Raw genomic sequence first — 14,164 nt, 5'->3', positions numbered from 1 at the left:
GTATATATAAATATATATATATATATATATATATATATATATATATATATATATATATATATATATATATATATATATTATTTCAAGACTTATGGTTATAAAGATTTTTTTTATTGACTATATAAATATATGTTGCCTAATTTTATTTGTGATACAAACGAATATCTTGAAGATAAAGTGTTCTAAGAAAGATATACATTGAAAATATTATAATTAGATGGGTAACGTCAGTAAAGTGTAAATAAAACAAACATTTATGAATTGATTTTTATTTGTAAAACAATACAAAATATTTGTAAATCAATAAAATAACTTGATTCAATGGTTATGGATATTTTTCGCATATACTATAGTATTATCGATGGTATGTATAGCAGCCCTGCAACCTAAATAATTTGAATGGGTTGAACAACACCAACGAATCTTTCCATTGGCAAGAGAACATCTTTTGTAAAATACATAACCATTTAATTCTATGAGTAAATTACCTTTTTTAGACTTCTTGAATTTGGCTAAAAACATATAAAATTATTATATGAAGTTTGGTAAATAAATAAAAGCATAATATATAATAATGATGACATATGATCGGACCAACTCCTCGTAGCACTCACTGACAACATATTTGTGTTCTCACAGGGGTTAGAAATAATGGAACAGCTGATAAATATAATAAATTGGCAACTTTTGGAGATAGTGTTGGTTTATGTATATCTTGCAGTTCAAATAAGAACAGATCGATATTTTCCAATGGCAAGAGATTTATTTTGGTAGTATGTATAAACACCATATTCAACCTTTTTAGGATGTTATAAAATTTGCTGAAAGAAAATAAAAAATATTACAGTGTGATAAATTATTTTATTAAGTATTAATAATAATATACATAAAGTCCATTCCTGATTCAATGGTTATGTATATTTTTCGTAAAGACTATACGATCGCCGATGGTGTGTAAAAAAGCTCTGCATCCTAAAGGACGACCGAAATGGGTTGAACAGCACCACCGAATCCTTCCATGAGTAAGTGTAGTTTTTCTGTAAAATCTATAGCCATCTATTTCAATGAGTATTTTGCCTTTTTGAGAAGTTACGAATTGAGCTAAAATGACATAAAGTAAAGTTAGTGCATGACAGATGATAAATTATTTTAACAAATAAGTAAAATAAAACAAACTTATAATATTTGTATTATCATATATTTTAGAATAGATGTATGTGTATACAAATATGATATTAACAATGATTATATATGCTTAAAATAATAATTCACAGGTTATGTGATAACCATTTAAATACTATGTATTAAAACAGAAACACACACGTCGAATAAATTAGTATTAATTAGATCTAAGTAGTAAAAAATACTTTCTATAGTAAATAAAATGCGTTTTAGAAATCTTGCGTCATCGATCAGCTAGAGCAAATAAAGGTCGGTAAGTCGAAGTCTATAATCATTTGAAATAATATGTGTTTCTCTAGACAGAGAGAGAAACACATATTATTTCTCATTCAAAACGTTCCACGTATATTATAGTATGCGCGAGAATATAAAACTATTGGTTTATTAACTGTGAGCTTGCAATGGATCAGCCAGCGAGTGCTTAATCTCCTGCCGGCCGACCCAAACAGATGACATCTGGCCCCACGCACTGCTTTGTTCCTCCAATGTCGATGTAACTACTGCAATATTAGCTATACGACTTCAACGTGAGGCGATTATTTAATAAATAATACATCTATGTTTTGATTTTTTGAGAGTTTCGTCAGAATTGTGCTATCTATATATACTTGAAAATGAGGCAAGGCAGTTGACCCACTCAATAGTTCATTGCCACCTGCATCTGGTGGGATTCACTATTTTATACGGAGTGAAAAAAATGTGTTTGAACGAAAACTAAGACCATGAATACCAGACTGAAAAAAATTTAACAGAGTGGAAGCGTGGACGTTTACAGAAAGTCTGGAGATCCTTTTAATGTCGTTTTACCAGTTGGATGTACTACAAATTAAAAAACGTCGATAAGAAGTATCGATAATTAATACAGACAATAAAAAGGCACACTCTCTCACTACAGTCATATAATGGTGATCTTAAATCATAAACTACACATTATCATTCAAAGCAAAATACAAGGAAAATAGGTGCAGGAAGAAGGATAAATAGTTTAATTTAGTGGTTACTTGACTTTCTTAAAAACAAAATAAATTTAACCAGAAGATATATTGCACTAATAAATGAAAAATAATATAAAATTGCTACTGATAATGAGATATAGATTCTTATCATCATTATCATTATTATTTACTATTCCATCTAGCCATCGCAGTCTGCCGGTGCTTTGCAGTTTTCCAGTCGTCGTACAAATATCCGGCCATTTTGCGACAGTGTATTTTAATATACTTTGCGACGTCGGGCTCTTTATACAATCCATGTGGTTAGTTGTACTGACGACGTTGTAGGCCCGAAAATCTTCCACAGTTTTTGTTTTTCTGGATATACGGGTGCTTTTGAAGTGTCTATGCAAATCAATAAATAGATTCTGTACAATAATATGAATCGTTTGGGTCAACTTAAATGAGACACCATTTTCACAACATAAAAAATTCTTTATCCTAAAAATATTATACAATCCATTTGGTAGAACATAAAATATGTATCAATAAACAAAAATATAACTAACGAACAGCATTATCAGAAAATGGATCGCCTAAAGCAATCCATTCGAGAAAAAAGTGTATTTTTTCATAATAATACTGCAAGAGACATACACTAAAAACTAACACAATTTAAATGGAAGATCATCATGAAATATCAACTTGCTATTATCAGCTTAAATTTAATATCTAAAACATATGTTGATTTATTATTTAGCTCAAAGCCAAAAAAGTTTATCGTCAAGGAACTGTAAAATGTAAGAGCAAGATGTTTAAATAAATAAATTTATTTTAAGTCGTTGTTACCAAATTACTCGACACGTGTGTTTTTTAATGGTTGTGGTTATTTTTCGCAGAGATAATATTATGACCAATGGTATATAAAACTGCCTTGCAACCAATACAGAAATGAGTTGAACAGCACCATCGTGATTTAATACCACTGAATGATTTTCTATAAAACGTATATCCATTGAATATTATAAGTGGATGACCCCTTTTTGAGACTGCGTAAGTAGCTGAAAGTATATGAAAAAATATTTATTTTTTGTGTTATACAATATTAAAATATAATAACCTTAAAATTAAAGTAAAATAAACTTATGTTTTATAATTATTTATTATAAAAAATATAATTACAAAAATACCTTACAACATTTTATAAATACAATTGTTTTATTAAATTATAATGAGTATCTCAATCCATGCTTACATAATTAATAAATAACAATAAAATATAAAATACGATTTATATTAAAATAAATTATTTAGGTATAAACCAGAATATGTACTGGTTCGATTCTAGCAAAATAATTTTTATTTATAGAAATTTTATTATAAATATATAAAAAAACAAGCAATATGAATTGTCATTTTAGTTGATTTAGTAATGTGACAAAATATGAGTAATATTCATTAAATTCTAGTGAGTTATAAAATCATATTTAATATGAAGAGGTTTCAAATAGTTCATAAAAGTGGTTTTCAGATTGCCTCGTCAAGTATTAAAAGTTTTAACTTTGGTTGAAACTAGTAAACGCTAAACTGTTTATCGCGTACCAATAAAATGAAAAATAAATGTCTTTAAAAATGGTTGGAACCACTGGCCTACGTTAAGCAGATTAAAACCATTTTAGGGGCAAATATAAGCGGCGAAACTTTGGAAGACTTTTACAATAAGTTAGGGATTGACGAATGTGCGTAGAAAGACCGACTTAGGCTCATGGGATGTAAATAATATAATATTTTTAATTATTATTATATTAATGCCATCTTCAACTAAAGAGTTAAATTACCGTAAATTTTCAGTTTACCGTGTTTTTATGAGATTTAAATAGCGAAACGCACAAATTTTTGCATGCAGAAAAAAAATAGTTATATAAATTTTATAGAATGCTCGGGAAATTTGGTTGAAGGATTATTTTGAAAAAAAATATTACTGTGCCCTTTTAGACAAGCTACGAGCAGCTGTTGATGAAAACGACAAAATCATCTCAAATTGGTTTTATATGTCCCACATTCTATAATACATACATGACTTATAGTTTGACAAATCATTTTTATCGCTTTTTATTTTGTTGAAAATAACATAAAAGTGAAAGTATTAGTTGATAAAATGGACAGACGATATTAAGGCACTCTTAGGCCATTGTAAGCGATGAAGATAGGAACAGGATTGTTGGTATGATAAAGGAGCAAATATGTACTGTTTTACGAAACATATTAAATAAAATCAATGATTATGATTAGGATTAATCTTAACAATAACATCATCGACTGTGTATATTACTGCACTACATCCTCTGGAATGATGAGTAGAACAATACCATCTTACTTTTAGTCCTATGGTGCGATGTTTCGTAAATCTGTATCCGTTGAGTTGAATGCCTTTATTGCCCCTTTTCGATGGAACAAACGTTGCTACAAATAAACATATCAATGTTAAACACAGATCATATAAATAAAATATTAAAAACAATAACTAAGCTTAGCAAAAAAAAAACAGCTGTAATTTAAGAAGCATAGTTTTTAAAGCATAAATCGAATTTGTTGTACTTTATAAAGCAATTGTATAAAGTGACACAAGATCAACTTGTTTGAGATTTTTAAAAAGTTTTTAAAAAAATACATGGGTAATTTACGAAATTCCTAGATAGTCTAAAAGTACCTAGACAACTTATGAGTAATATGCTTATTATTAATTGTTACAAAGAAGTATCAGTAACGCTTCACAAACATACTTAATGTTACTTCGAAAGAGCACTGCAAATAAGACATTTGATACTTTGCATTTTTAACACGCGTGTGAATATTAAACATTTATATAACAACATATATGTGGACTTATTATTTTCGAACACTTAAGAAAATCCCAAATATAAGGTTAATGCGAAAGTAATTGCCGTTTTATCTGACTGTTGAAAGAATTCGCTAGTCATCTCAAAAGTAACTTAATGTGAACTTTATCTTCGGTCGTGTAACAACCCCAAGAATAAAATTTATCGACATTGCATGTTATATAAATTTAAAAGGTAGTGCAACGCCGCAGCACTTCTAACTTCAAGCGACTAGAAGAAGGTTATGTTATGTATATGTTAAAATGTTAAAGTATACTATTCAAATTTGGATGAAAAATCGGCCGCATTTAATCAACTCAAAAGAGGATTTTTTCACCACAAAAATTAAACGTAAAAAATATTTTTTATATTTAATTTTTAGTGATATTTCGTTATTTTACAAATTAGTAAATATTCAACATCATTTTTTTTATTATTTAAATTAATTCACAAATATTGAGTTAATGCAAAAATGTAAAAAGTCGTTTGTTATTTTGGAACTGTTTTATTTAATTCCAAACGGGACACTCTCTACCTAACTCTGCGCCAGTTTCGTCTTCGGTCGTGTAACAATCGCAACGAGAAAATAATTTAAAAAAGAAAGTAGAAGAACTACGCCGAATAAAACTTTTGTTTATATTCATATTAAAACTCGGTCAAAATATGTCGTTTTTAGTTCAGCATGTTATGTTTCAGGAATTTATTCATTAAAAAAAACCTGGTAAGGAAGTCATTAAAAATAATATTTACACAGTAACGTTACAGACTTTCGCGTCAGACCAATATTTTAAATGTATTTGGTTAAAATGCTGAACTTGCATACTACTCCTAGTTTATTGAAATGTCTTATAAAGCTTTAATTATTTCTAATATAATATTTTTGATAACTTCCTTTGCGAAAAGTCATAGTTTTTGACTTATCACAGAGGAAGTTAAAATTATGAATAATCAAATGGTACAAGACACATCAATAAATTAGGAATAGTGAAAAATTGTGCATTTAAAAAAGGTATTTTAAAAAGTTGGTTAGCTGTAATTAAAATTGATTTCGTTTTTCGTCGTGTAAAAATCAATAAATAAAATCAATTTACAATATTGCTTATTATTTGAATTTTAAAAAGGAAGTAGTGCCACTAAGGCGACTAAAATGTTTGTTGTGCGATTAAAGTGTATAAAAACTAAAACTTATCGTTTTTGGTTAAAGTAGTTATGTTTCAGTATTTATAAAAAATAGACCCTCTTCTTTATAGACATCAGGCAATAGAAATTTCCATATATAATATGTAGTATTAAATCTAGTTACAACAGTGGTTGTTAAGACCAAGTTGTAAGTATGATTGTTAAGGCCAAGAAAGAAAATCAACGACCAATATCGAGTAAATAATATAAGTACTAATCTTTTCTGAATGCCATATGAACATATAAACGATACTTTTAAATTTGATTTAATATCACAGTTTTTTCTTTCTGATTTTTAGTTGTTAAGGGCATTAAAAAAAAACGTTAAGAGCAATAAAATAAATAAAAATGTAGCAAAATTGATTAAAATCCAAAAGAAAAATTGTATAATTAAAATACGAAAAAGATATTATTTTTTTAATTAAACAAACATATTTATAGATATTTTTAAATACGAGCTTATATCTTTATTAGTGCATTTATTAATTATAAAACATTTCATGTATCCCAGAATATGTATACATTCGTGTTTTTGTTACTGACATATGTAAGATTCATCAAGGATACTCATCCAGATTCTACACTTGCATAATTTTTTTCGCATCGCAAGAATTTAATGGAACCTTATTTATTAAACTTATCTATAACACAAAGACATCCATTTCGATTATATTTTTCTATCCATTCCTGAAGAATATAAATACAAATAAAATGAAAAATAAAATAATTTGAAAAAAGAAAAATAAATTAGTAATGTTTTCTATTTTACAGAATCAATTATGCCGTTCTCAAAAAATAATATATATTTAATTTGTAGAAATGTATCTTTATTGAAGCTGTATTACATAATATATTTTTAATAATGCACTAGACATGCAATAGTTCTATAAGATATATTAAGGTATAGGAAAGGGTAAAAATAATATTTGGCCTTAATTGTATAATGAGCTCATTAACAACTAAGACAAAAATCCCGAGAGTTCAAAAATTGATTAACTGAATTATACTTTAAAATAATACTTATACAATAGATCAAAAATAGTTCATATTTAAGTAAGTAAGGAATCTTTTAATATGTCATAAAGTAAATGATAACGTAAGATTAGTAAAAAGCTGTCATTAAGTTGTATAAATGCTGTTTCATTACCATTGCAATAATTCAAAAGATACTGTATTTTTAGAATAATACTTTGTAGATGAGAATCTAAAAGATAATGGTTCGAGTAGCTAAGAAATTTGTAGTGTATCTTACTTATGTATATTTCATTGATGTTTTAATTGGGAAAATTACAATTAGAATCAATGCTATTGAATGCATTGGTATTTATAAGATTATTTAGAATGAAATTTTTGTATCCAAGATACCGGCTGTAAATTGTAAATATATTATGAACGACAACAGATGGGCGAATATGAAACGTATATAACGAAATCCCAATATCACGGTACAAAAAAAGGTTCGTCCTTGTCTCCCGCTTTTAACCAATAAGCATCGCGCAACGAAGCTTCTCGTCTACCGCATACAAAGTGTTTATGATCATATAGTGACTTTAAGCGCATGTTTTTAAGTTCTTTCTCGGCAATACATGCTTCAAGAGTAGCCATCTAATAATTCAATGGCTATGAGCATTTTTAATATAAACTACTACATTTTCAATCGTGTGCACTACTGCACTACATCCACGTGCTCTATGAGTCGAACAAAACCAGTACACCTTATTTTTAAATTCTCAGTGTCTGTAAAACGTGTAGTCGGAAAGTTTGAGTAAATAGTTTCCTCTTTGTGATATTGTATATTCCATTGAAAAAAAAAACAATACAATATTATAATTTAAATGAATATAATTATAAAAAGAGACTATCCACAAATATTTCGATAGTGCGATTTAGACGTCCGATAGCTCAATATTTTTGTTCAATAACTGTTTAAATAACTAGAAATATATAAAATACTTGTTTTATAAAACGAATTATTCGTGCTAAATAGAAATAATAAATTAAGCAACATTTTATTTGTGGTGTGCATTAAAATAAACAAGTTGTGCCTTAGCGTTGCTGTAGACATCGACCGAAGTTAAGTAGCATTGCACCTTTTCGGTACTTGAATATTGATTTTATTTATTTATTTAGATTAAGACTATCGTAACCTAATAGGTTACCCCAATGCGTCACTATGGTCGAAGACTATATTTGTATTATTTAATACACAAAAAAATGTTCCTTTTAGCAATGAAATGATCTTAGGAGAAAACTTTCTATAGTCTATTTATTTTCAAGAGTCAGTGCGTAATAACATCGTTTAACGCGTAATCATAACATGCTTTTAAGCTCATGCTCTCATTGAGTACGGCCAATCACAAGGCAAAAATTTAAAAACAGACTATAGGATATGACACGCTTATATGACACGATATATAATATGACCGCTTAGTGACATCGGGTGTCGTTGGCCATAATGCGACAAGCAATTTAACTGTTAAACAGATTAAATGCGAGCGAGCGGTAGCGAGTGAACATTGGTCAGAACCATGAACACCCCATGAATAACTCTTTACAACGAATATATTTAAAACGAGGATTATATTGATTGGTAACAAAATTCATCTTACATAAATGGTTTAATAACTTGTCCGGTGTGTCACCAAGCGTAAATGGAATAAGTAATAACCTCTCTCGATTGCCCAATAAATATATAAACGACACTTTTAACTGTTGAATTTTTTTCTAGTAACAAAACATAGCGTTAGTCTGATACATTACAACGGGGTAAGCACATTCGACATTTGCAAGTAGGCATTGAAACACAAGAATTAAAATCGGTGAATCTAATTTATGAATATAAAATAGCAAAATGGCGTTAATCCGTGACTCTTAGGGACTAGGCTATTATTGCATCATAAAACGGTTATAGCTGAATTTGAAATTATAATCAGTAAGCACTTTATTTATGATTTATTGGTTTAAAACCCTAGCACAAAGTCTCTTCACAGCGTGTGTCATATACATCAATAAATATAATAAAAATACACTTATTAACATAAATATGTATTTAATAAATATAACAAATACAATAAATAATATTTTTAAAATACACTCAAAGTGCCTTCACTGCATTTAGTGATTGTGATTACTTTTTAAATTTATAATGACGTCGTCGACTGTATGAGCAATCGCTTTGCAACCTTTGCTCTTGTGAGTCGAACAATGCCAGTGTGTTTTGTTGTTGGTTTGCTGATGTTTGTAAAAAGTATATCTGTCGACTTTTAATAATGTAGTTCCCCTCATAGAAGTAACATAAATGGCTGAAACCACACAAATAAATTATTCGTTATAGTACTAACCTTGCGCATGGAACTTTTGTTATATAAAGTTCGAACGATTAAGGGAAATAAAATAAATAAAAATGTAGCAATTCTAGTAAAAATCTAGGGATAATAACTTTATTGCAAAAAGTTTTTTTATAATTTTACAATGGTAAAATAAAAATATAAACAAGGTTTTTTGGTGTTAATTATTATTGTATTATTAATTATTTTTAAATAAAGAAACATATTTATAAATATAAAATATTTTTAAATACATACATATGTCATTAATAATGCATATAATAATTATAAAACATTCTATGGATCCCCTAAAATGCTACATGCGTGTTCTTGCTTCTGACATATGAAAGAACCATCAAGGGCACTCGTCCAGATTCTACACTTGCATCCTTTATTTTTCTTTTCGCACCGCCAGAATTGAATGGAACCTTCTTTATTAATTTTATCTTTAACATAAAGATATCCATTTCGACTATATTTTTCTTTGTCTCTTTGACTTAAGGTTATTGAACTATCCATTCCTGAAGAATATAAATACAAATGAAATTAGTAATGTTCTTCATTTACACATAATCAATTATGTCAATCTATAAACAATATAAATACTTATTTAATTTGTAGATATATATGTTTATTAAAGCTGTGTTTCAGTATTACAAAATATAGCGAATAATATGTACTTTACATGCACCATTTAATGTACTGTATATGGCTTTTGAGGTATGAAAAAGGGTGAAAATAATATATTGGCCTTGATTGTGCGATGATGTCACTAATAACTTAGGCAAAAACCTTTAAATGAATTTTAATTTAAAAATAACACTTATATAATAATTAAAAAATCTTTCTATATAGTAGATGAGAATCCAATAGATAATGTTTTGAGTAGCTAAGAAATGTATAGCGTATCTTGCTAATATTTTAATTTAAAAAAATATATTTAGTATCATTTCTATTAAATACATTGACATTTATAAGATTATTAGGTATGAAATGTTTTTACACTTCGTATATATAAGAAGAGAATCTTCGTTACGCGGCACTTATATATTGGGAATGCAATGTCTTGCTCGTCATTGGTAGTCCAAAATACGCTACCTCGGTTGGGTAGTCATAGAGTTTACTTCCTCTCAAGAGCTTGGGAATTCAAGCTCATAAAAGGTCCCTCGCTCTCCAGCACTGTTTACTGAAACGGGCAGACTCCGGCAGCCACTCGAAGAGACTAGCAGATTCACCCCGTTGCGCCTGGCAGACGCAAAGACACAATAATTATGGTACAAAAAAAGATTCATCTTTGTCTCCCGCTTTTAACCGATAAGCGTAACGAAGATACTCGTCTTCCACGCACATAGTGACGTAAAGCGTTTAGCTATGCATGTTTCAAGTACTTTCTCATATTATCATAAAGGTAATAATGCTTCAAAAGTGATAATGTAATAGTTCAATGGCTATGAGCATTTTTAATATAAACTATAGCATTTTCAATCGTGTGCACTACTGCGCTACATCCACGTGCTCTATGAGTCGAACAATACCAGTGCACTTTATTGTTAATTTCCCTATGTCTGTAAAATGTATGGTCGTAAACTTTGAGTAAATAGTTCCCTCTTTGTGATATTGTATATTCAGCTGAAAAGAAAACAATATAATATTGTATTTAATATACATATAATCACAAAAAAAATATATTTCAGTGACGTTATGAAACCATAGCTCAATATTATTGTTCAACAATTGTTCAATGAATATTTTATATGATGAAATGTAAACGGAAAGTATCTTAAAATATAACTTTTAACTAAAAGTTAAAAATAAATACGTGTTTACAAAAATATTGTTTTTGGGTAACTCTGAAGGGTCAACTCTTGGTCCGTCACTCTGCTCCTGTGAATTATGATTCGGTCGCAAACGTGTTGATCAATTATTATTAATTTATTTAATAATATCTCCATCCATCATAAACTAACAATACAATATTAAATAAATAATACATAGCACAGAAAACATAAAATAATAATATTAAATACGAATCATTGTATAATGCTAGTGATTTAAGGAGCTGGATGGCAACAGCCATAGGCGGGTCGACTCATGCGGACGTCCTGGCTCTTTTAGGCAACGTAAGAGGACTTGAGCGTAACTCTCGAAAACATTTTAAACAGAAATGTTTAGCGACATTGAAATTTCTGCGAGGAATCGTATCAAAACACTCCTAAAAACGGATACTAATCAAATCAACAACATTTTATAAACTATTTCGATTAAAAGGAAATATTTGGTCACTCATAAATTCTGAATTACAGATAAAAAAAATTAAATATAAAATATTAAATCTGAGAACTAGTGTCATAAAAATTTTTGTAGACGTCATTTACGTGATCTCTAATTGTTTTCAAGAGTGATTCCGAGATTCCGATAGTCAAAATCAGACTAAAATCGTAGGAATAATCTGATTGCAAATGATATCAGAAAAATTACACAATATGGCACTTTTCGACACTAAAGAGCAGATGATTGATGGAAGCCCATTTCTATAGAAAATCTAAATTACTATGTAGAGAAAAAAGAATATGCTACAGATCAAATGCTTCTAAGCAATTTTAAGTCATCGTGATACATCAGAAAAGTCGATTTATAGCTGCCGTATTTATCATTAATGAATATTGAGAAAAAAAGAGGGCTCAGATTGTACTCATGAGGATCTCCCGAAGGTATAAAAAATTCTTTCGATAATCGGCAGCCATAGGTTATGAATTGTCTGCGATTGCTCAAATTACTCAGGAATAATCGAGTTAGATCATCTGACTAACCGAGTTATGGCAATTAACAACACTCATGACAAACTTTGTCAAATGCTTTATAAAAATCGGTATTTGCCTCGTCTATTTGTATTCTCGCAACAAGATTTTACAGTTAGTCATATAACAGAATAAATAAAAACGTTTCCATAAAAAAACAATAATATATATTTCTTACTCCAAATAATTACATTAAATAAATAATATGAAATGAAAAGAAGAATATGAAAAATGTCAATGATTATGTTCATTTTTCAAATACACGATGGTGTCTTGAACTGTATGCACTGTAGCTGTACAACCATGATTTCTGTGCGTGGAACAACCCCAATGTTTTTTCTGTAAAGTGCTTCGGCGGTTGTAAAAAGTATACTTATTTATTTGCAATAGTGTTTTCCCTTTCTTAGAAGCAACGTACTTTGCTAAAATAATAAATCAAAAATTAAATGGTTATTAGGTTTTTAAAAAAAAATATGTTTACAGAACATGCACATGTTTTAAATCTTCCTTGGAACCATCTCTTTCGATAGCCCAATAAGTTACAACGGGGTAAACACAATTAGCACATACAATTAAATAGTAAGACAAAGAACAGAAATCTATTATATTATTAATAAACTATTTTTTACAGCTTATCAATCACGATTAAAAAGCAGCATTTGAATATCTTGTTACCCACGCTAAAGAATCTAATAACAAAAATAATGAGTCCAGTTCCACCCTGAATCATTGGCAGTGGTCAAAAAATTAATAATTGGAAATAACTGTTCTGTTGGTCAGCTGTTGTTGGGTGTTTGATTAAGTGCATAATAAATTTTGTTTACTTTATATTACCGGTCGGTCGATTTTTCACGACTTCCGACTCTCCGACTCCGACTTCCAATATTAAACAAAATTACATTCACGCCACTTTACTTTTTATTGTATTTTATTATCCTTATATCATTAAGTAATATCACGGAATCAATTTAGAGCGAGAATCGTATTTTTAGTGTCTTGGCACATCAAGAAAAAGTATTCCCCAGAGACTGCGCCACCAAGGAGCAGCCACAAATGCTGCGCCATCAGACACTTAAGTGCGGGAACGAAAAGTCTTCAAAGTACTACCCCAAAAATAAATGGTTCTGTAATGTAATAACAAATAATTAAGATATCAAATTGATAACTATAATTTATGCAATTAAAAAATATGTTCTTATTCACCACAAATTTTTAATAATTTTTTTGGGTGGGATTGGATTTATTAAATATTATATACATAAATACACGATATAATTCACATTTTTTAATGATTGTGTGTAGCTCTAATATAAACTATAACATCACCAATAGTGTGAGCAATAGCTCTGCATCCTCGCGAAACGTGCGTCGAACAATTCCAATGAACCTTTTTATTAAAAGTTCGGTACTTATAATATGTATAGTTGTTAATTTTAAGTAGAGTTGTACCTTTTTTAGAATATATGAATTCAGTTAAAAAGGCAAAATGTATTAATATCAACATAGATGTACAATAAGGTGAACCTTTTTTTAATGATAAATTGTTAGTTGGGTTACTGTTGTATATGTTTTATTTATTATTTTTTCTTACGTGTAAACATCATTGGTATTAATATTGCATAAGGTTACAAATGTTAATATAATAAGTGAAATAAATGATACTTCCTCGGCATTAGTGATTATGGTTTTCTCTTAAATGTACGATTACGTTATTGTGTGTGTGGGCAAGTCCTCTACAACCACGCGAATAGTGTGACGAACAGTACCAGTGCACTTTTAGATTGCACGTTCGATTTTTATAATAGGTGTAATTGTTAATTTTGAGTAGAGTACCTCCTTGACGTGAAGTAATAAATTGGCCTGAAAGT

At 28.9% G+C, this 14,164-nt stretch overlaps 1 protein-coding gene across 43 annotated transcripts in view; it reads left to right on the top strand.

Moving 5' to 3' along the window:
- LOC148234762 (uncharacterized) overlaps positions 1 to 14,164 on the top strand; it is a 564,675-nt gene that overhangs the window by 226,141 nt on the left and 324,370 nt on the right. The window lies entirely within an intron of this gene.

Source organism: Plectrocnemia conspersa, unplaced genomic scaffold (genome assembly GCF_051122295.1).
Source record: "Plectrocnemia conspersa isolate PC_06_02 unplaced genomic scaffold, ASM5112229v1 ptg000005l, whole genome shotgun sequence".
Taxonomy (NCBI): domain Eukaryota; kingdom Metazoa; phylum Arthropoda; class Insecta; order Trichoptera; family Polycentropodidae; genus Plectrocnemia; species Plectrocnemia conspersa.
The sequence above is the reverse complement of the archived record's forward strand: the minus strand, read 5'-3'. Positions and strand labels throughout refer to the sequence as shown.